Raw genomic sequence first — 24,056 nt, 5'->3', positions numbered from 1 at the left:
TGAAAGATAGCTGAAAAATTGTATGATATCCCTTTATAGATATATCACATTGGTTATTATTAAGTAAGTGAGTAAGTGTTGGTTGCTCAGTTGTGCCCGACTCTTTGCGACCCCATGGACTGTAGCCCACCAGGCTCCTCCATCCATGAGATTTTCCAGGCGAGGATACTAGAGTGGGTTGCCATTTCCTTCTCCAGGGGATCTTCCTGACCCAGGGATCGAACCCCAATCTCCTGCACTGCAGGCAGGTTCTTTACCAACTGAGGTACAAGGGAAGCCATTACTGGTGTCTTTATGCTTTTAGCATCTGTTTTCTACAAAATGGTCAAGTCTTAAGGCTGTATCTTGAATATTGCCTCCCTTAATGCTTGCATTAAACCTGGCCCATGATTTTTATAGCTCCTACATACCTAGCAAAAATGCTCTTTACCACTTATAAAATGTATAGCTAATTTTTAGTATTTAATTTGGACTTCTCAGTCCTTTCCTTCTGAGAATTGTGTCCCATTCGACGAGGCAGTATTAGAGCTGAAAGGTTAAGAGCAAAGCAAGACTCAGTAGCTAGACCACATGAATTGAAGCCTAAGCACGTGTCTCCTCTGTGCCTGTCTGAACACCTTGCATGGATTATCCCATGTCATCCTCGGTGGGACCCGGTGAAGTTGGTCCTGACTGGGAGGGGAGGAGCCTTGCTTTACTCTTAACCTTTTAGCTGTAAGATTGCCTTGTCACATGGGACAAAATTCTCAGAAGGAAAGGATAGAGAAGTCAAAATTAAATACTAAAAATTAACTGTACATTTTTATAAGTGGTAAAGAGCAATTTTGCTAGGTATGTAGGAGCGTTAAAAATCATGGGCCGGGTTTTATGATTAGCCAGCTTAACCCAAGGTAAGAATCAGAACAGTCTCAGCTTTATGATTCATTATGTCGTCAGGACATTTCTTCTGCGAGTTTTACCCCTGTCAGCTTGATGTAAGTAACCACTTTTTATCACTACCCTTTTACTGAGTATGTGTCTTCAATAGAATTGTGCCATTAATCCAGTGCCAGAGGACCGAACCCACAGGAAGATTTAGAAGAGTTGAGAGGAAGCAAGAATTTGGTGCTTTATTCATATGGGACATTAGGGTCCTGATTGCTTAATATTTTAAACTTCTTGAATGATATTATGGAGATGGGTCCTTATTGTATTCCAAAGAGATGGTTCTTTCTCTCCATCTTCCTTCCCTCTCACCCAAATTAAGTGTCATATACCAGTTGGTTGAGTTTATGCTTCTAAGAGAGAATAAGACTCTTAGGGATTGAGGAATGGTGTTAACATCCTGTCCAGATGGATATTTGTGCCTGAGTGTTCATGTTTATACATATTTTTCTTTGTGAATGTACAGGCCGCAGCCAACTCAGAGTCAGCCAGACAACTTGTGTGGTATTCTTCCTTTTAATGAACAGTTTCAGTTGATAACTAAGCACAGATAAGAGCCCTCTTCGATGCCCGCAGAGCCATTGCCTTCTTCTATAGTAATAGTTGCAAAAGGCCTAATGTATACATTAGCACTAATTTTTCCAACAATGCTAGAAAGAGAATGATAGTATTACTTTCATCTTACAGATGTGGGAACTGACATCAGAGTGAAGGATGTTAGTCTGCTGGAGGTTTAATGGCACCCCACTCCAGTACTCTTGCCTGGAAAATCCCATGGACAGAGGAGCCTGGTAGGCTGCAGTCCATGGGGTCGCTGAGGGTCAGACACAACTGAGCGACTTCACTTTCACTTTTCACTTTCATGCATTGGGGAAGGAAATGGCAACCCACTCCAGAGTTCTTGCCTGGAGAATCCCAGGGACGGCAGAGCCTGGTGGGCTGCCGTCTATGGGGTCGCACAGAGTCGGACACGACTAGAGCGACTTAGCAGCAGGAGCAGCAGTAATTCTTAGAACCAAGATTCAGATCTAGGTTTGAATGTAGACATTATGTGCATTTCACTATGCTGTTTTGCCCATAAAGAAAACCGATGTTTGTGTAACGATTCAGCATAGAGCAGGGAGTCCATAGTTGTCTGGTGGTGGTGGCTTAAAAATAGGCTTGTTGTTAGTTTGGCAAAAGTGTTCTAAATAGAAAGAAATAGTTTTTTTTTTTTTTTTAAGACATGAACAGAGATAAAAGTGGAAATAGATTATATTCTGTTTAGTTTCTTCATTTGGATTTCATTTCTAGCTTCAAACAAAAGCTGTACCTTGAGTTAAGATGGAGAAGGTAATCCTGACTTTTCTGTAGTCAAGACAGGAGTCCCCCCATCCCCCCCCCACACCATCCCAGGTCCATGGAATTATTCTGTTTTTGTTAGACATAATCTATGGCACATTATGCTAGCTATTTTGGTGGTGGGGGAAGAGGAAGGGGACAATACTATTTCCACAAGAATAATGTAATGTGTCTCACCTGTGTCAAGCAAGTCACTGTAAAGCAACTATACCTTTTTAAAAAATGACAGCGGTATCAAGGAAAATAAGAATGCTTTTACATTTAAGTCTCTGTGTCATTCTCTGTCGACAGCGGCTGCCAGAGATTAGTTTAGATCAAAGACCTCCAAATTGAGTCTTACCTAACAATTCACCAGCTTATAAAACACAATGAAGCTTTTTATAAACAGCTTGTGTTGTGCTGTGTTATCGATGTGTAACTTCCCAGTCCCCCTTGCACACTGCCCCTCATCTCTGCTCTCTGGGGCTTATTCTGCTAGCCCCTCTCACTCTCCCCACTCAGCTCTCAGGGTAGACCAGAAATTTCAAGAACCAGATGTCTTGTGTCCAAAGAGAAAAAATTTAGAAAAGATTTACTTTGATTTAAAAAGGTTGTTTAATAAGAAAGTAGAATGTGTGACTTAGATGAAAAAAGAGAGAATCAGGAAATATGGTTTAATACTGTACATCTAGTTGAAATGGCTTTTTTTTTTTTTTGGCCAGATCTTACCATGTATGCTTTAAATATTCACTAGCATCTGCAGTGAAATTTGTGTTTGTCTAGTAGAAACAGGAATCTAATTAAACAGGGCTTGATTTTCTCACGTAAAATGTCCGTAGGGGAACTGCTTGGATCTGGGGAGGTTTCTACCATGTCCCATGTCATTGGGTGAGTCTTGGGCTCCTTCCAGTTTTTAGCATCCTGAGGATGAGGCCTCTGTCCACGCAACCTCAGGGTGCTGTTGGCGCTCCAGCTGCGATGTCTGCAAGAGGAGGGGAAGGAAAAACTGCAGAGGGGCTTTCTGGAATCTCCTCTCTGACTTGTACTTGGAATTCCTTGGCCACCACTGTCTTCAAGGAGGCTCCAGTGTGGTGTTTAAGTGGGCACATTGCCAGGCCAAATAAAACCAGCTTTCTATGACTAAAGCAGAAGGGGAGGGGAGTGGAAATTAGGTTTGAAAGAATTGACTCTGCCGCCAAAGGCAAACTTTATTTTTTAAGTCATGAATCTGCCTAACCATCTTTTTCAAAGTTGAAAGGGAAACATATTACTGTCGGGATATTTTAAAGAAGTATTTCAGTTTGGGCAAAATTTTTTTCCCCCAGTCCTCTGCTATGCTTTTGTAAAATTCCTAATATCCTTTTATTACTCTCCAATAAGTAATCTTTTAAAATTATAAATATTAATAACCTGGGCTTAAAAATAGAGGAGGATTGATATTGTGTCCTTGAGATTAGGGGATGCTTCCATGCCTTTCTTAAAGCCACATGATTTAGAAATAGTTATGAAAAGTCACCAGGTCTTTCTCTCAAAGCCTCTCCTTTATTTATTTGTTTTTGATTCTAACGGATCTTTTATTTTTTTTTTCCCTTATTGGTTATCCAGTTTAAATATAGCCATGTTTACATGTCTAGAAAAGACCCTGATGCTCAGAAAGATTGAAGGCAGGAGGAACGAGGGACAACAGAGGATGAGATGGTTGGATGGTGTCATCATCTCAATGGACATGAGTTTGAGCAGACTCAGAGATGGTGAAGCACAGGGAAGCCTGGGTGCTGCAGTCCATGGGGTCACAAAGAATCGGACACAACTTAGCGACCCAGCTAAGCTGCACTGAACACGTCTATCCCAAACATCCTTCCCCATCCTTCCCCGTGGCAATCTTAAGCTCATTCTCAGAACCTCTCCTTCAGATATTAGTTGTGAAAGCTCAGTCCCTCAGATGTTTAAAACTACTTAGGGTCGCTATGTTCACTGATCTGGTAGCGGATTCTGCCATGCTCTTCTGATGAACTGTGTGTGGTCTTTCTTGTCTCTGGATGTTTTCGCCTGGTTAATTCTCTGCATGAAACCTTCCACCTACGCCTCTCAATCTGGGAAAATTCTGTTGATCGTTTAACGTGCACTTCACTGCTCAGCCTTTCCTGTCCTCTGTGCCGTCACCTCCTGACTGGTCTCTGCTGTTCGTATCACCGAGAGGAAGTCCAGCAGTGATGGCTGTGGAATAAACGGGATTCTTGGAATGCAGCAGTCTGGGCTGCACCCAGCCTCCTCACAGGAAGCAGGCATCATGTATACTCATCATCTTTTCACATTGCATTGTGATTGCTTCTGTGCTTTTCTCTTGTTTTTCCATTCCTTGAGGATGGTTCCTATGTTTTGTTCATTAAAGTTACTCCTGGCATTCCTGCAGTGTGTGGTGCTCAGTGGACATGTAATGAGAGTGGGTGGGTGGGTGAGCAATAAGAGACAGAAAGGCGGGAGCTCCCCAGTGCCCACTTTCCCTAGCTCAGCCCAAGGAAATACGGGATAATGAGGTCTATATATCCCAGAGGTAAAGAGCAGGACCCCTGAGCTGGCCAGGGAGCAGCAGTATTTCCACGGCTCTTTGTCTTAGTGAGCTGGCCCTCTGGCAGATACCAGGGTATCATGCAGAACTATGGAATTATCTGTCACTTCTTGTTGTTCAGTTGCTCAGTCATGTCCAACTCTTAGCGACCCAATGGACTGCAGCACACCAGGCCTCCCTGTCCCTCATCATCTCCTAGAACTTGCTCAAACTCATGTCTGTTGAGTAGGTGATGTCATCCAACCATCTCATTCTCTCTCGTCCCCTTCTCCTCCCACCTTAAATCTTTCCCAGCATCAGCATCTTTTCCAATGAGTTGGCTCTTCGCATTAGGTCTCTAAAGTATTGGAGCTTCAGCCTCAGCATCAGTCCCTCCAGTGAGTATTCAGAATTGATTTCCTTTGGGATTGACTGGTTTGATCTCTTCGCAGTCCAAGGGACTCTCAAGAGTCTTCTCCAACTCCACAGTGCAAAAGCATCAATTCTTCAGGCTCAGCTTTCTTTATGGTCCAACTCTCACATCCATACACGACTACTGGAAAAACCATAGCTTCGACTAGACGGATCTTTGTTGGCAAAGTAATGTCTCTGCTTTTTAATATGCTGTCTAGGTTGGTCGTAGCTTTTCTTCCAAGGAGCAAGCGTCTTTTGATTTCATGGCTGCAGTCACCATCTGCAGTAATTTTGGAGCCCAAGAAAATAAAGTCTGTCACTGTTTCCATTGTTTCCCCATCTGTTTGCCATGAAGTGATGGGACCAGATGCCATGATCTTAGTTTTTTTGAATGTTGAGTTTTAAGCCAGCCTTTTCACTCTCCTCTCTTGCTTTCATCAAGAGGCTTTTTAGTCCCTTTTCGCTTTCTGCCATTAGAGTGGTGTCATCTGCGTATCCGAGGTTATTGATATTTCTCCTGGCAATCTTGATTCCAGCTTGTGCTTCATCCAGCCTGGCATTTCTCGAGATGTACTCTGCATATAAGTTAAATAAGCAGGGTGACAATATACGACCTTGACGTACTCCATTGTTCTGTGTCTGGTTCTAAACAGTTGGCTCCCTTTAAGTAATTTTTGTTTGCTTAATTTTCTCAGAACATGTATGCTTGTGTCTCATTGGCCTAAACTGTGAAACTGGACTCGTCTAGCTGTAAGGAGGCAATGAAAGATAGTTCTTTAATTAGTTGTCTTGCTTTCCTCAGGTTAATTAGGGGTTCTGTTAGGGAGGAGGAGAGAGTGGACACTGAGTAGTAACAAGCAGCCTCAGCTACATTGCTAGGTAAAGTATTATTTGCCTGACTGAATGAAAATGAAGGTGACTTGATGGAGTCAAGGCTTCTGGTGCAGATTCTGTACATTTACTTTTCATGTTCTATACTTTTGAACCTTAAAATCGGATTGATCATCTATGGGTCTAGAAAATGAAATACTTGAACTTGCTTTGTTCTCTAAATCACAGTGTTAGTCTGTCTTTAAGCATGGTGGACTGGCCAGAATGGTAGGCCAATGAGATAGGTTTTGGTTGTTATATGTGTGTATGTATGTGTGTAATGGGTATGTTTGGTATTTTACTTCCATCTGTGATTAGCAGTAGTTTATTTTACTGAATTCCTGTGATTTTGGTTTAAAGAAATAGGTATATAACTTAGTACTTTCATATTTATAGATTTTTTTTTCCCAGAGACTTATCTGTTTTGTTTTTTCACCTCTGCCCTGGTGGTGACTTGCCTAATGTGAATACTAAAATTGATAAGACATAGTTTCCTAAGTGTTACATGTCCATATACTAGTGCTACCCTTTTTCACTAAAATACTCTTGAAATACAATTCTTCTTAAATTGTAAAAGTTGTGTTTGAAGTTTGCTTTGAGAATGATACCAATTTCCAAAAGTATGATCAATTGGTGCCATAATTATTTAACTGATACTTTGATAGGATATTCATGGTTTTCTTTTTATCTTTTGGTTTCTGAGCCGAAAATCTAAAAGAAAACTCTTCATTGTCAGTGAGGCCATTTTGGAAGGGATTGCCCTGTGAACTTTCTGAAGAGAAATAATGCTGTGAGGAACCTTAAAAATAGGTTTTTGTTGGCTGCTTCTTTGGGACGATGTTCAGGTACTCTGCACACCTTTGAAAATATGCTCTATTCCTTCATTCTGTTGCGCTGAGCAATGGGAAATTGGTTTCCCCAATTATCTCAACGTGAAGAACGGCCCACTTTTATTGGTTATGTGAAGGAGGACATTCCAGGGACCCTCAGCTGCAGGATGGTCCTTGCTTCACAGCTGCTGCGCTTCCTTTGTGGAGGCTGCCAGTTGCTAAGAGAAGGCTTTGTCTGTTGCATGTAGAATGAGCTTTGTTTGGACCTCCCTCAAGCAACTTAAAGTGTGTTAGAGTCCAGCTGGACATTCCTCACCAGATGATGATTTAAATGCAGGTCAAATTTAGAACTCAACTTATATTAGTTTAAAAATAGATGCGACCTTTAGAAAGCTGACCTCTGGTACATTTGGGGCTTGGGGATCTGCTTGGCCATTTCTTGTGAAGCACACAGCTGTTTTAGACTCTGAAAGGCAGTGCACTGTTAGGCTAGATCGAGCCAGTGTCCTTCTAACTTGGGATCCCACTCTTCCTGCCACACTGGTCTCTTCAGCCCATACGCATGACTTCTAGTAAATTCATGGCAAGATGAGAACATGTAGCATAGAACAGAATCTGTACATTAATTTTGTTAGAGGTTTTCTAGTTTGACTCTGCAAGCTCAAGAAGACAGAAAATCTAAAAGGTTAATTTTAAGGTAATAAGACTGTTCATTATATGGTGTATCCTTCAGTTTTATTTAGTTGAGTCAGACATTTCCCTCAGGGGACAGGGTAACGTCGGCAACCCTACAGATGAGAAAGATATGACTACTGGCAGCTTTTCTCTGGGGCTGAAAGACAGTATATCAAATGATGTTATGTACCGTTTATGACATGCAAGTAAATTATTGGTTATGTAGAATATGGAGTCATTCTTTCATGTCTCATTCATCACCCCCAGGTCTAAAAGTGTATATGAAATGTGTTCAGCAGAAAAGTTAATAGGGTAGGGCTGGGGTTGGGGAGGCATTTGTTGCTAGCTTTTTTAATTATCAGAGAAGGAGACATATTGCATGAATATATTTGAATTATTGCCTAAAATTTTTGTCCAAAAAATCAAAATGGCAAGGTTAAAGTTTTAAATACTTGAGTTGTTTAGACTTCATTAAAAAATAACCATTAAGAGCAATTTTTTTTCATTATGATTTAAACAGGCAAAAATCAACATTTTTTAATACAGTTAAGATTTTTGTTTGTGGACATCTCTTTCCATATAGTCTTAATGGTTATCCTCTCTCCTGACACCTTTTATGATAAAATGCATTTGTTTAGACCTCCCTCAAGCAGCTTAAAGATCCCAACTGGACATTGCTCTCAGAATGGTAATTTAAGTATTCTTTGAGGCTGGTAAACCTCTTTTAACGAATTAGTATTCAACATTGAGCCTTTCGGTACATTTAGCAACATAAAATTATATATTATTTTGTGATCCACCTGTGTTAGTAATGTTATTATTTACATCAAAGCAAGTGTCTTTTAAAAAGAGAAAATGTGCTTGCTTTTTATTTAGAAAAGGGCAGAGTATATTGCATATACTCTGTGTGTGCGTATAGTCCATGTTATTGTATTGATAGTAATTTACATATTTCTAATAGAGAGCTACTGTGAATATTTTTGCATTGCACAAGTAACATTTGGACATTTTAAAGATTACCATGTCATGCTGGTTAGGGTAGAAATGTTATACAGTGACATCGTTGAACACGTTTGTGGAGGCATTTAAAATTGTTTCTTTGTTGTGCACCTATTTGGACAAAAGCAAAGCACTTACTTGCTGTAGTCATTTTTCATTATAACATAGCTGAAACCAAAACAGTAGTGTTTCTTTCAAATAGGCAACATAAAGTATGAGTATCTACTTAATAATGTGTTACAGGAAACCTTTTCAAAGTCAGTGTTTTAATAGGAGTCAAGACGCCTGTTCCTCATACTAGGAATTTTGTTCATTTAAATTAGTAGCAATAATATTTATATATATTTTTAATAATTCTCTGAGTGCTTAAGTAATAAACACTCCTTTTGATCCTTAGTATCATTCTTTCAAATAGATAGGGTATCCACATTTAAAACGGAAAAGGAACCAAATCCACATATTGGATACATTTCTAACCAACTGGGAAAAAAAGTGTCCGCTACAAGGAGATTCTCAGCAGTCTCTTACCCAGTCGGATTTTGTTTTCCTAGTAAAGTCTTCATTACAACAGAAACTCAAGCAAAATGAAATGTGGCTCTTGGAACCTGAGCTGTCTTTGGGAGCAGTTCTCCGAAGGTTAAATTTCAGTTGTTCCCATTGGTGGTGATCATAATTCATTTGCTTTTCTCCTGAGTTCCTTCTTTGTGTCAGTCATCATCCTGCGAGGCTCTGGGGACATTGTATTTCCACAAACTGACCCCACACTTGTCTTCATGGAACTTAGGGCTTAGTGGGAGAGACATGAACAAATAGTGTGGTCACCCAAGTAAATACATTCGTGTAAACCAGTAGGTGCTCTAGAAGTAACATGGCCATGAATTTCCAGTAGTATAAAAAAAACCTGATGTTTCATTTAAACACAGACAGACACACGCACGGAGCAAGAGATGGGGTTTTTGGGCTACGTTTCTAGCAAATTGTACATGAACGCAAATTACTTGGAAACAGTGAAAATGTACCTGACATCCTCATTTAGCTCAGCATGTGTATGGGGTGAAGTGGCAGAGGAGGCAGAAGGGGCGTGGGAGAAAGTGCTTCCAGCACAGATGAGTGGGAATTATCCAGAGTAGGACTTGGGAGGCAGGAAAATATTCCAGACAAACCCCAACCCTAGACAGGAAAGCTGAGTGTGTTTGACAAGCTTTAAGATTAGTGTCACTGGAGCATGTAATTGAGAACACAGTGGCTTCAAAGTTGGAAAGATCTGCTGGATTATCACACAAGGGCTTTTAGACCATGTCAAGGATTTTTAGTTTTACACCCAGGGTAATGAGAAGCCATTGAATGGCTTTAGGCAAGGGTGTACCATGTTTTGCAAAGGCCACTTGGTTGCTGTGTTGAGAGTACATTAGTCGGTGGCAAGGGAAGAGGGCGCAAAATCAAAAATTAAAAATTATTTTACTGTAGTAAGGATTTACAGTGTGTGCTTATTTCTACCATACAACAGTGTGATTCTGTTATATATAGACACACACACACACAGTCTTTTTCATATTTTTTCCATTATGGTTTATCACAGGGTATTGAGTATATTTCCCTGTGTTATACACTAGGACCTTATAGTTTGTCTATTCTATTTATAACAGTTTGCTGATGCAGTTTTTCCTACTGATATTATCCTGGGATGTAAGGGAGTTGACTACTTTAAAGAAGAAAATCCTCCCTAACTAAAGCTGGAATTTTTGCTTTTTGCGTTTGGATGACCTTTAGCGCTCTTCCCAAGCAGACTGTGAGCTCCTTAGGTCCTGAGGATTGGTCTTATTGCCTGTGATGTGCCCATAACCTTGAGCAGGGCCTAACATGGAGAATGTTCTCAGTGAATATTTCTGAACTGACCGATTGATGGCCTGAGAAAAATGCTCTTCTGTTTTCTGCTCATCTAAGTCTGTCAGCGCCTTCTCCTCTGCCACCTGGCGGTTCAGGCTGTATTTAAATCTGTTTAATGCCCACAGGCATTGCAGCCAGGTCCACATAGACCTTGTCCTTGACAACGGGCCTTTGTTTGGATACTTTGGGAATTACTGGCTACCACCAGGGCTGAAAGTGAAAAGAAATGGTATATTAGTTTAATTTTTCGGGCTAGCAGCCTGATGGCACAGCGACAAAAGGGACTTGGCAGTAAGGAACAAATGTGGATTGCTGGAAATTTCAGGGGAGTTCAGGCAAGCCAGAGTATAGGAACATGGTGTTGGTTTTATTAGTTCAGAAGTTTTAAATTTCAGAATAACCATTTTTTCCCAACAGTATAAAGGTTCAACTTGATGTTTTGTTAAGAAGAAGTGAGAAGTGGGGTTGAAGGCTACATTTTTAATGTGTAATTGAGGATTCCTTTTATTTAGGATAAATCTTTGACTTTGAAACAACTTGATAGACAAAGCTCTTTAGTGAAGTGAGCATCGTTGAGGCAGATAGAAGTTTTATTCTGGGATACAGATGATGTTAATATCAACTCTGGTATAAATGATTTCTCTTCTCTGGTTCAGCCTTGGAGACCATGTGACAGAGCCAGGCTCCTGCATTTGGTCTTTCTTCTAAGGCGGGTGTTTGAGGAAGCTATGATGCCTCTGCCCTTCAGGTCAAGAATTGTGGATAAATCCTGAAATGTGCTTTTCCCTTGCCTTTGGTTACTAAGCTTCACCAAGATGGATCTGACGTGGCTTTAATTGCACTTGTAAAGCTTGAGGTACATTTCTTCATTTTCTGTCTGATTGAAGTAGGCATTTTCATGCGTCTTCTCCCTAGTTGTTGTCCCAGATGACTGGGACTGGGATCCTTTTTACTTCTGTACCCTTCTCCAGTTTGCAACTTAATTCTCATTAAAAGAGCATGTCTATGATGCCTGCCGCATGAACTCTTCCCACAGAAATAGTTACTGAACAACTGCTTGTATGGGTACTGGGTATTGTTCTAGTCCTGTGTTTGAACAATAGAAAATTATATATTTTATGTGACTATGGACTTGTGAAATTAAACTGATTGATCAGAGTGACTGAGGAGACCTTTATTTTTATCTGTCCAGGGACAGAGTCTTAACAGATGTAAAAAGGGAGTATTTCATTAAAGTATCACTGTGAAAAGAGCCCTCATCAGAATATAGCTCGAGTTCATATGGGAAACTTACCTTATTGCTTTCTTTCTAAAACAATGGAAAAAAATTTATGCATGTTATTATCAGGAGATAAGCTGATATTATAAAGCCTATATAATTTAATTGCTAAGGGTTAAGATAAAATTAAAATGTATTAACAATTCAAAAATGTTAATATTTCTTTATAAAGCATCAGCTATTTTAAGATGAATATATTTCAGTTCAACAATTTTTAAAAAATATTTTAGTCTTTAATATATTCGGTTCCTTGCTTGTGTGTGTTAATTCCACTGAAAAACTTTCATATTTGTGATTACTGATAATGTTGACAAGCTAAGCTAAGGGAAGTCCATGGTTTAATATTTACCACACTATAAAGCATACTGGCTCTTGTTTTTAGGCATGAGTTATCAATTTGGGTACTATGTGTGTGGGGGGCGGTATTGAAAATCTAGAAAATTAAAGCTTGGAAAGCTATCAGTCTTAAGCCTTCCTAGTTTGGGTACCTTTGCTTTTTTGTTTGTTTGTTAGGTTTTTTGCCTTACTGTTCTAGCCAGAATCTCCAGTTGTTGTTCAGTCACTAAGTTGTGTCCAGCTCTTTGTGACCCCATGGACTGCAGGATACCAGGCTTCCCTGTCCTTCACCATTTCCCGGAATTTGCTGAAATTCATGCCCATTGGGTCTGTGATGCCATACAACCATCTCATCCTCTGTTGCCCTTTTTTCCTCCTCCCTTCAATCTTTCTCAGCATCAGGGTCTTTTCCAGTGACTTGGTTCTTCACATCAGGTAGCCAAAGTATTGGAACTTCAGCTTCAACATCAGTCTTTCCAGTGAATATTAAGGGTTGATTTCCTTTAGGATTGACTGTTTTGATCTCCTTGCAGTCCAAGAGAGTGATTTCCAGCACCACAATTCAAAAGCATCATTTCTTTAGTACTCAGCCTTTTTATAATCCAACTCTCACATCCGTATATGACTACTGGAAAAACCACAGCTTTGACTATACGGACCTTAGTTGGCAAAGTGATGTCTCTGCTTTTTAATATGCTGTCTAGATTTGTCATAGATTTTCTTCCAAGGAGCAAGTGTCTTTTAATTTCATGGCTGCAGTCACTGGCCCCAGTGATTTTGAAGCCCAAGAAAAGTTTCCATTTTTTCCCCATCTTTTTGCCACAACATGATGGGATTGGATGCCATGATCTTACTTTTTTGAATGTTGAGTTTTAAGCCAGCTTTTCACTCTCTTTCACCCTCATAAAGAGACACTTTAGTTCCTCTTCGCTTTCCTCCATTAGAGTGGCATCATCTGCATATCTGAGGTTGTTGATATTTCTCCCTTCATTCCAGCTTGTAATTCATCCAGTCCGGCGTTTTTCATGATGTACTTTGCATATAGGGATTCTCTGGTGGCTTAGACGGTAAAGAGTCCGCCTGCAACGTGGGAAACACGAGTTTGATCCCTGGGTCGGGAAGATCCCCTGGAGAAGGAAATTGCAACCCACTCCAGTATTCTTGCCTGGAGAATCCCATGGACAGAGGAACCTGGCAGGCTACAGTCCATGGGGTTGCAAAGAGATGGACACAACTGAGCGACTTCACTTTAAGTAAGCAGGATTTTTGAATAGAAATGGTGAGAGTGGACATCCTTATCTTGTTCCTGATGTTGTGGAAACACTTTCAGTTTTTTAACATTAAGAATGATGTTAGCTGTAGGTTTTGTACAAATATCTTTTACAGGTTGAGAATGCTCCCTTCTGTTTCTAGTTTACTGAGGTTTTATTGTTTTATATCATGAGTGAGTGTTGTGTATATTGATGTGATCATGTGGCTTTTTGTCCTTTATTGGTATACTCAGTTCAGTCGCTCAGTCGTGTCCAACTCTTTGTGACCCCATGGACTGCAGCACACCAGGTCTCCCTGTTCATCTCCAGCTCCCGGAGCTTGCTCAAACTCATGTCCATCGAGTTGGTGATGCCATCCAACCATATCATCCTCTGTCGTCCCCTTCTCCTCCTGCCCCCAATCCCTCCCAGCATCAGAGTCTTTTCGAATGAGTCAACTCTGCATGAGGTGGCCAAAGTACTGCAGTTTCAGCTTCAGCATCATTCCCTCCAAAGAAATCCCAGGACTGATGTCCTTGAGAATGGACTGGTTGGATCTCCTTGCAGTCCAAGGGACTCTCAAGAGTCTTCTCCAACACCACAGTTCAAAAGCATCAATTCTTTGGCGCTCAGCCTTCTTCACAGTCCAGCTCTCACATCCATACATGACCACAGGAAAAACCATAGCCTTGACTAGACGGACCTTTGTTGGCAAAGTAATGTCTCTGCTTTTGAATATGCTATCTAGGTAATGTCTTTTAATTTCATGGCTGCAGTCACCATCTGCAGTGATTTTGGAGCCCCAAAAAATAAAGTCTGACGCTGTTTTCACTGTTTCCCCATCTATTTGCCATGAAGTGATGGGACCAGATGCCATGATATTTGTTTTCTGAATGTTGAGCTTTAAGCCAACTTTTTCACTCTCCACTTTCACTTTCATCAAGAGGCTTTTGAGTTCCTCTTCACTTTCTGCCATAAGGGTGGTGTCATCTGCATATCTGAGGTTATTGATATTTCTCCCGGCAATCTTGATTCCAGCTTGTGTTTCTTCCAGTCCAGCGTTTCTCATGATGTACTCTGCATATAAGTTAAATAAGCAGGATGATAATATACAGAATTGGTATACTAAATTCATGTTTTAAATATTGTTACATTAATTGATTTTCAGATATTAAATCAAGCTTGCATTCCTGGGATGAATCTAATTTGATGATAGTATCTAATCTTTTTTTTAGGTTGCTGGATTTTGTTTACTAATTGAATTTGTGTGTGTGTGTGTGTGTGTGTGTGTGTGTATATTCAAGAGGGATATTGATCTGTTTTCTATTTTTGTGATATCTTTGGCTTTGGTATCAGGATAATATTGAATTTTTAGAAGGAGTTGGGAACAAAAAAGAATGAGTTGGAAAGCATTCTCTTTTTTTCTGTTTTCTGGAAGAGTTTGTTAAGAATTGGCTTTGTTTAAATATTTGATGGAATTCAGCAGTGAAGCCATCTGCGCCTGAGTTTCTTTTTGTGGGAAGATTCATAATTGCTAGTTGAATTTCTTGTTACAGGTCTGTTCAAGACCTGTTTCTTCTTAAGTTGGTGTTACTACTTTCTATCTTTCTAAGATTTTGTCCATTTCATTTAAATTATCTGATTTGGTGATACACTGCACTGTGCTTAGTGCTCAATCATGTCTGACTCTTTGCGACCCCATGAACTGTAGCCCTCCAGGCTCCTCTGTCAATGGGAGATTCTCCAAGCAAGAATACTGGAGTGAGTTGCCATGCCCTCTTCCAGGGTCTCTTGCCAACCAAGGGATTGAACCCAGGTCTCCCTCATCGCAGGCCAATTAGCCCAAGAATACTGGAGTGGGTGGCCTGTCCCTTCTCCAGGGGAACTTCCCACCCCTGGAATCCAATTGGGTTCTCCTGCAGTGCCGGCAAATTCTTTCTTATAATTTTCCTTTATAATCTTTTTCTATAGGGTCAGTAGTGATGCCTCCTCTCTGAATCCTGATTTTGTTCATTGGTGTCTTTTTCATTTTTTTTGTCAGTCTAGGTAAAAGTCTGTCAGTTTTATTGACCTTTTAAAAGAATCAACTCTGGTTTCATTGTTTTTTCTCTATTTTTGCTGTTTTCAGTTCCAGTGATTTTTGCTCTAAACTGTAATTTCCTTCCTTTTTCATTCTGTGGGGTTTAGTTTACTCTTTATCTAATTTAAAGTGGAAGAGAATTGAAGTTTTTATTTTCTAATGTGGGCCTAAGTTTAAAACTTATAAAATGATGTCTTTAGCTACGTCCTCTACATTTTCACTTTTTATTTTTGTTGTTTTCATTCACTTCAAAGTATTAATTGCTTGATAAAAATTTATTTTCTTTGACCCACAGGTTGTTTACAAATTATTGTTTGATTTCCAATTATTTGGAGATTTCCTAGATTACTTTTGTTTTGATTTAATTCTTTGGAGTCCCAAATGTATTTTATTTTATTTCAGTCGTTTTAAATTTATTGAGACGTGTTTTATGACATTGCAAATGATCTATCTTGCGTCTTGAAAAGGATTTGTATTCTAGAGTATTTTGTAGATGCCAGTTAGGTCACTATGATAAATAGTGCTGTTCAAATGTTTATATCCTTTATGATTTTTGTCTAGTTGTTCTGTGACTTAGAGGAGGGGTGTTGAAATGTCTTATTATTGTTGAAGGGTCTCTTTCTCCTTTTGGTTCTGTCCAGTTTTGTTTCATTTGTTTTGGGGCTCTGTTGTTAGATTTCGTATACATTTATAATTATTATATCTCCCTAGTTAATCAACCCTTTCGTCATTTTAAACTCTTTCTTTTTCTTCAGTAATATTTTGTCTTAAAGTCCACTTTGTCTAATAGTAATAAAGTTGGCTCTAGCTTTCTTAGGATTACTGTTTATGGTATGTGTTTTTCTGTCTTTGAAGGCTGTCAGAATCAGTCATATGTCAACATGAGAATGTTGCAAAGTCATCCTTTCTTCAAATCTGCAATATTTTCCTAGCATTTTATTTATATATATGTGAGCTAAAGGAGGACCCTCTTAAAATTATCACATGGTTTTGAACACATATGTCCAGTTCTACAAATCTTTAAACACTTTTAGATTTCCCATAACTTGCACCCCAGTCAGGATTGAGAACAGTTTTGTGACCCTAAAACACTCGCACCGTCCCTTTATGTATGGTCACCTCTCCTCTCCCTACCCCTCCATGTCCTCTGGCAGCCACTGGTCTGTACTCTCATCCTAGAGTTTTGTCCTTTTGAGAATGTCATCTAACTTAATAAATTAGAATGTCATGTTAATAGAGTCATATGGTATTTAACTTTCTAAGACTGGCTTTCCTTCACTCAGCATGCCTTTGAGCGTCATTCGAATGGTTGCATGTATCAGTAGTTCCTTTTTACTGTTGAGTCTCCCATCCTGTGGATGTTTGTTTATACATTCACCCATTGCAGGACACTTGGGTTGCTTCCAGATTGGATAACTATTAGTAGAGAGCTGCTATAAACATTTTTGTTCAGGATTTTCTGTTAATGTAAGTTTTCATTTCTCTTGGGTAGATACTTAGATGTGTGATTTCTTGATCATAGTGTATGTTTAAGTTTAAGAGAAGCTTTCAAGCTGTTTTCAAGAGCAGTTGTATCAATTTGCATCCCCAGCAGCAGTGTTTGAGAGTTCTCCTTGCTTCACATCCTCCCTAGAACTAATTGCCAGTATTTTTCATTTTGGCTATTCTAACAAGTTTGTAGTTGTCATGGCTTTAATTTGCATTTCCCTATCAGTGAATAATTTTGAACGTCTTTCATGTATCTACCGTCTTTGTATCTTCTTAGGTGGAGTGTCCTCTTTAAGCTTTTAAGTTTCCTATGTTAAAGACTTCTGAGAAGAATTATTTTAAGTACAGTGAATATAATCATTTCTTGATACTGGAGTTCATTGTCATGGGCTCTAATTACAGGATGGATTTGGAATTACCGAGATGCTTTGGAGGACTGTTGAGTCGTGTTGTACTACTTCTGTCTCTTTCAGGCTTTACTTTTCTGCCTTGGTGTGCCTGATTCTGGCAGCAGTCCCATTTCCCGTCCCCTTTCTGGTTTTCTGCTTTTATGAAATGATCATGAGGAAGTCTGTTAGAATTGTGTTTGGAAAAGAGTAGTGGAGTGCCTCTCAGTAACTGTTGCAGGAGCTCTTCTCTAAGTAAAGCACAGAAACTCTGTAACATCTGTTTTAGTGCCTTTCAAGCTGGAGCCGTGAAACTAAGACAAGGGGTTTGTGAGTGTGTCTTTCTGTGTGCACCAAGTGTTGTTCATAAGTTGACTAAATAACTTGCAATATCTAGTCTACTGTCTTTTAGAAATAATGTGGATGCTTCTGGGCAACTCTGGATTCATTACGATCTTTTTTTTCTCATAGAGTAGTTGCTCTCCCATCTTTTCCTTTTTTTCCTTTTTATTGGCCATTGTGGAATTAGTAGAGGTTGTCATAGGGAGCCTTCCTGATAAGCTAGATATTGATGCTCATGTCTAGCCAGGACAGGATGAAGTGTGCTTTTAGTTTTCAGTTTAACCATAGGTGAGTAGTTAACCAAATGTTCTACCAGGCTTGTATCAATTTTTGATGATGTGATATGGCATACTTTTGTTGAAAGACTTCTTGTAAAAGTTAAGATACTGGCAAGCTCTTTGAATTCTTCAAATAAGAGGACCTATATGAATTGTTATTAACATCAACCTAAACGAAAAAGCGACAAGAAAATGTGTATTCTTCAAGTGATTTTTGCATAAATAAGATCCTTATATCATGGGTTCCATGACTGATTCTTTTTCCATATTTATCATGTCATTTTGATGTACTTATTATAAGTAAAACTTGATTAGTGGCTTGGTGGATCAATATAAAGATAGCAAAGGAAGCTGTGCTTATGTATATAGTTTATATAAACGTGCATATTCCTGAGCAGATTCTTAAGTCTCTGAAATGCTTTGTTGTTTTGCATGCGTCATACTGTCAAGAAAGTTCTTGTTCAAAGAATATGTAATTATATCATAATGTGATTTGTTATACACATATTATATCTTTAAATTATCAAACACCTTCATTTTCCTCAGTTATTCTTGGTTTTCATTTTAGGATGTTAAATGGCATAGTAATTTCTTCTATGTTGCTAGAGATTATCTAAGCAAATATACAAAAAAAAAGTTTGTATACTAAATTATCAGCACCCTCATTTTATTTAAGAGACATTTAGGTCAGGGATATAATGTATTTTGGGCACCCTTTTTGTCACATTTACTTAGATTCCCAAATTTCTTTGAGGCATTCAAATAAAACTTGTATTACGGGACCATTGTTCAAAATTATTTGAATGAGACTAGAAGTTTAAAATTTGGAGAGACTAGAAATTTAAAATTTGACTGGAGTGGAGGTTAGTAATCTGTGCTGTGCCCCACCAGAAACCTGGTATCCAGTTTCTAATCATTTTATATTAAAATGACCCTTACATTTTTTTTATTGTGCAATTACCTATCCTAAGTTTGTTGCAAATGAAAATCTGTTTATGAACTTATTTAAAGTGATTCACTTTCTAAAAAATATTTATTTTTGGCTGTCCTGTGTCTTTGTTGCCGCACCGGCCTTTCTCTAGCGGCGGCGAGTGGGAGCTGCTCTCTAGCTGCAGTGTGAGGGCTTCTCTTACTGCAGAGCATGGGCTGTAGGGCGCACGGGCTTCCGTAGTTGTAGCCTGTGGGCTCAGGAGTTGGCGGTTCCACAGCACAGGCTCAGTAGTTGTGGTGCATGGGCTCAGTTGCTCCGTGGAATGCGGGATCTTCCCAGATTAGGGATCAAACCCATGTCTCCTGTGTTGGCAGGTGGATTCTTTACTACTGAGCCTCTAGGGAAGCCCAAAGTAATTCACTTTTTTAAAAATAAAGAGGCCTGTTTTTTGCTTTTGAATTCCATCGAGATTAACCATAAATGGCAAAATGGATACATCGAATTACTCTGAAGTTAAGAATTTCCCTTCATCATAAAACATTGTCAAGAGTGAAAAGGCAAGACATACAGTCAAAGGATATATATGTCAAACAGAGGATTCATATCCAGAATGGATAAAGAACTATGAATCAATAAAAGCCAGACCCTCCTTTCCAACTCTTACCTTCCTCTTGGCCAAGACTTAAGTTTTGAATAGACAGCTCAAGAAAGACGATGCTAAATCATTTCTTAAAAGAAGAATGCAAACTAAAACCATAATGATGCACTATTATATTCTCAGCAGGATGACAAAAGAAAAAGACTGCTAATTCTAAGTGTAGAGCAGCTGGAACTCGTCCACTGTGGTGGCTGTGCTGTGCTCAGTTGCATCCAGCTCTTTGCAACCCCCCGAACTGTAGCCCACTAGGATCCTCTGTCCACGGAATTTTCCAGGCAAAAATACTGGAGTGGGTTGTCATTTCCTCCTCCAGGGGATCTTCCTGGTCCGGGGGTCAAACCTGTGTCTTTGCGTAGGCAGGCAGATTCTTTACCTGCTGCACCTCCTGGGAAGCCCACTACTGGTGGGATAGAAATTGGTAGCACCTCTGGATCCAGCACTTCCACGCCCAGATGTGTACAGACCCAGCAGAAACACACGCATTTGTGCCCCAGAGAACGTGTCCAATTCGTAGCAGCATTATTTGTACTTGCCAAAGTAGAAAAAATGTAGAAATGTTCTTTAGTAATAAATGGAGAAACATACTGTGGTATGTTCATGTAACTCTACTAATGCTTCCTGTTTCAACATAGATGAGATTCATAATGATGAAGGAAAGAAAGCAGCATACTCTATGCCCTCATTTAAAGAAGTTACTTTCCAACCTCATATTTTCTTGTGCTATAAAATGTTCAGTTTGAAAACAGGCGGAACCAGTGTGTGGTGCTTGAGGTTATAATGGTTGCTGGCTTTGGAAGCTATGAAGGTGGCTTTTGAGGTGTTGGTAATGTTCTTTCTTGTTTGAGTACTGTTTACATAGGTGATTTCACTATATGTTAAAGGTGTACACTTAAGATTTGTATATTTATATGTGTATTTTAATTTGTTAAAAAGGTTAACTTAGGAAAATCCATTGAGCATAACTTTGATTTTTCTACTACATATTGCATCCTGAAATGGGAATGAGGAATTAGAATTCTTTGGTGTTAGCCACAACAGTTCCTAAAAATTGTTTTGCCTTCAAGGGCTGATGCTCTTATTTGCCAATTTTGGTTTTACTGCTTTAAGAATTTTTGTGAAATCTGAATGGTTGGAAGGGTCAGAAACAACATTTCTTAGTTATTGTCCAGTTGCTCAGTTGTGTCCGACTTTCTGACACCCATGGACTCCTGCACACCAGGCTTCCCTATCCCATGTCTGTTGAGTCAATGATGCCATCCCACCATCTCATCCTCTGTCGTTTTCTTCTCCTCCTGCCCTCAGTCTTTTCCAGCATCAGGGTCTTTTCCAGTGAGTCGGCTCTTCACATCAGGTGGCCAGTGTATTGGAGTTTCAGCTTTTGCATCAGTCTTTCCAGTGAACATTCAGCATTGATTTCCCTTAGGATTGACTGGTTTGATATCCTTGCAGTCCAAGGGACTTTCAAGAGTCTTCTCCAACACCACAGTTCAAAAGCATCAGTTCTTCAGCACTCAGCCTTCTTTATGGTTCAACTCTCACACTTGTACGTGACTACTGGAAAAACCATAGCTCTGACTATACGGACCTTTGTTGGCAAAGTGATGTCTCCGCTTTTTAATATGCTCTCTAGGTTGGTCATAGCTTCTCTTCCGAGGAACAAGCGTCTTTTAATTTCATGGCTGCATTCACTGTCCTCATTGATTTTGGAGTCCAAGGAAATAAAGTCTGTCACTGTTCGCGTTTTTTTTCCCCATCTATTTACCATGAAGTGATGGGATTGGATGCCATGATGTTAGTTTTTTGAATGTTGAGGGTTTTTTTAATTTGTTTTTAATTGGAGGATAATTGCTTTACAGTGTTGTGTTGGTTGTTGAGCCAGATTTTTCACTCTCCTCTTTCACTTTCGTCAATGTGCTCTTTAGTTCCTGTTCAGTTTCTGCCGTTAGAATCATATCATCTACATATCTGAGGTTATTGACATTTCTCCTGGCAATCTTGAATCTAACTTGTGCTTCACGCAGTCCAACATTTCACGTGATGTACTCTGCATACAATTTAAATAAGCAGGGTGACAGTATATAGCCTTGTCGTACTCCTTTCCCAATTATGGAATAAACTATAGTGAATTTATTAATATGAAAATGTATCTGTGTTTAAAAATTTTTACAGAGAACTGAAGTCTGGTGTTGATAAAGCCTTTTTAGCCCAGAAAAAATATTTTCCATTTGCAATAATGCAAATCCAATTATAGTCTAATACAGTTCTCAGTTAATGGTATGTCTTTTATTATCTCATAAAACTCCTCTAATGCTTACTGAAAGGTTGTTGTTGAATCACGCGAATACACCAGGATTCTTGGCCCCCGGAGGAGAAGAATTCAATCCGGAGCCAGAGACGAGGCTTGATCGCTCAGAGCTTTTGTGTAATAAAGTTTTATTAAAGTATAAAGGAAATAGAGAAAGCTTCTGACATAGGCATCAGAAGGGGGCAGAAAGAGTACCCCCCTGCTAGTCTTTAGCTGGATGTTTGTTATATAGTCACTAGCAGTCTGTTAATGAAAGAAAGGAATGTCTTAAAATTCAGAATGGCACCAGGCCCCTCACCCATAAGATGCATTTTGGGATAATCTTGGCACCAAATGGTTTATCCTGGGCCATAAAATGATTAACTTGAATCTTGAAGAAGGGCAGACCACCATACAAATAGTTTCATTTACATAGATTAGGGGAACAATATCCATACTGGTTTGTCAAGTAGGTTCTGGGCCAAGAGGCGGAACTGACTTGGAGACAGAGTTTGGGGTAAAGGCATAGTACATTAGCATAGCTTAAGACAAACATTCCATAAGAAAAAAGGCGTTGGTTATCTCTAGACTCGAGAATAGCTAACTTCAGGCGAAGCCGGTTGTCATTATGGCAACACAATATTTTAAGAGAAACCTCCCTTTAAATTTGTATAGAGAAGGAAAAAATATTGCTAGTTTGTTTCCTCCTGCCGCTTAAGAGAGATAAAAATGTCTGACACTTGCAGGCTATTTCCTCTATTTGGAGACCCCTGGCCTTCCTGCCTGTTACCCTCTCAATGTGCCACGTTATAGGTCTTTATATTTCTTCCCCCTGTATACTGTAATTTTCTTGAGGACAGGAACTGTTTTATGTCTTCTAACATAATGCATTGCTTATACTAAACAGTCAGAAAATGTTGATTGTCTTTACATTTTATTGAAGAGTGATAAAATGCTAGAGGTTTTGAATTCTACTGCGTATTCCCCTTTTCTCTTACTTCAGGCAGAATTAGTTGCAATTTCTTGTATAATGATGTTGTAATATCTGTCCTGGTCAGTGGTCTTGAAATTTTATAGCCATCATAGCCTCTGATGGCCAGTGAAAAACATGTGCTTAATGTATATATATATATATGTGCTCTCTCTCTCTCTCTCTGTCTATATATATATATATATATATCAGAGTGATGAACTTTGCCGAAGTTTAACCACAAACTGTAAATAATAGTATTTAAAAATGGTAAGATCTGGAGTTACTGTGTTAGATAACATAGCTTATGTTATCCTAAGAACAATGCTGTGTGAAAGTGCTTTGCAAGTTACAAAGTTACTACAACTATAAAGTCTGAAGGAATTTTCTGGCAAGGTTCCTGTTTTGGCTTTGATTCAGAGTCCCTATTTATATTCAGAATCACTTTAAAATGTTTTGTGAGTAAATCACTGGCCCAACGTAAGTTGCCGAAGAAACATTTTAAGATGCTAATTTTATTGATTTGGTTATCTTTTGCATGTCCAATATAATATCAGTTCAGTTCAGTTCAGTCGTGTCCAACTCTTTGCGACCCCATGAATCACAGCACGCCAGGCCTCCCTGTCTATCACCAACTCCCAGAGTTCACTCAAACTCATGTCCATCGAGTCGGTGATGCCATCCAGCCGTCTCATCCCCTGTCGTCCCCTTCTCCTCCTGCCCCTAATCCCTCCCAGCATCAGGGTCTTTTCCAATGAGTCAACTCTTCGCATGAGATGGCCAGAGTATTGGAGTTTCAGCTTCAGCATCAGTCCTTCCAATGAACACCCAGGACTGATCTCCTTTAGGATGGACTGGTTGGATCTCCTTGCAGTCCAGGGGACTCTCAAGAGTCTTCTCCAACACCACAGTTCAAAAGCATCAATTCTTTGGCACTCAGCTTTCTTTATAGTCCAGCTCTCACATCCATACATGACCAATGGAAGAACCATAGCCTTGACTAGACGGACCTTTGTTGGCAAAGTAATGTCTCTGCTTTTTAATATGCTATCTAGGTTGGTCATAACTTTCCTTCCAAGGAGTAAGCGTCAGGGTATAATAAATCTATTAGCTGGCAAGTTTGGTTTACTGAAAATATCAAAAAATTTGTAGTGTATGTTAATTTGGAGTGATTTATTGTTGTGATTCGGAGAAGGCAGTGGCACCCCACTCCAGTACTCTTGCCTGGAAAATCCCATGGACAGATGAGCCTGGTAGGCTGCAGTCCATGGGGTTTCTGGGAGTCAGACACGACTGAGCGACTTCAC

At 39.5% G+C, this 24,056-nt stretch overlaps 1 protein-coding gene across 11 annotated transcripts in view; it reads left to right on the top strand.

Moving 5' to 3' along the window:
- SIPA1L1 (signal-induced proliferation-associated 1 like 1) overlaps nucleotides 1–24,056 on the top strand; it is a 389,778-nt gene that overhangs the window by 144,975 nt on the left and 220,747 nt on the right. The gene's annotated exons all lie outside the window — the stretch shown is intronic.

This window comes from Bison bison, unplaced genomic scaffold, assembly GCF_000754665.1.
Source record: "Bison bison bison isolate TAMUID 2011002044 unplaced genomic scaffold, Bison_UMD1.0 scf7180017864239, whole genome shotgun sequence".
Lineage (NCBI taxonomy): Eukaryota > Metazoa > Chordata > Mammalia > Artiodactyla > Bovidae > Bison > Bison bison.
Note: the sequence above shows the minus strand (reverse complement) of the source record. Positions and strands in the feature narration are given on the sequence as shown.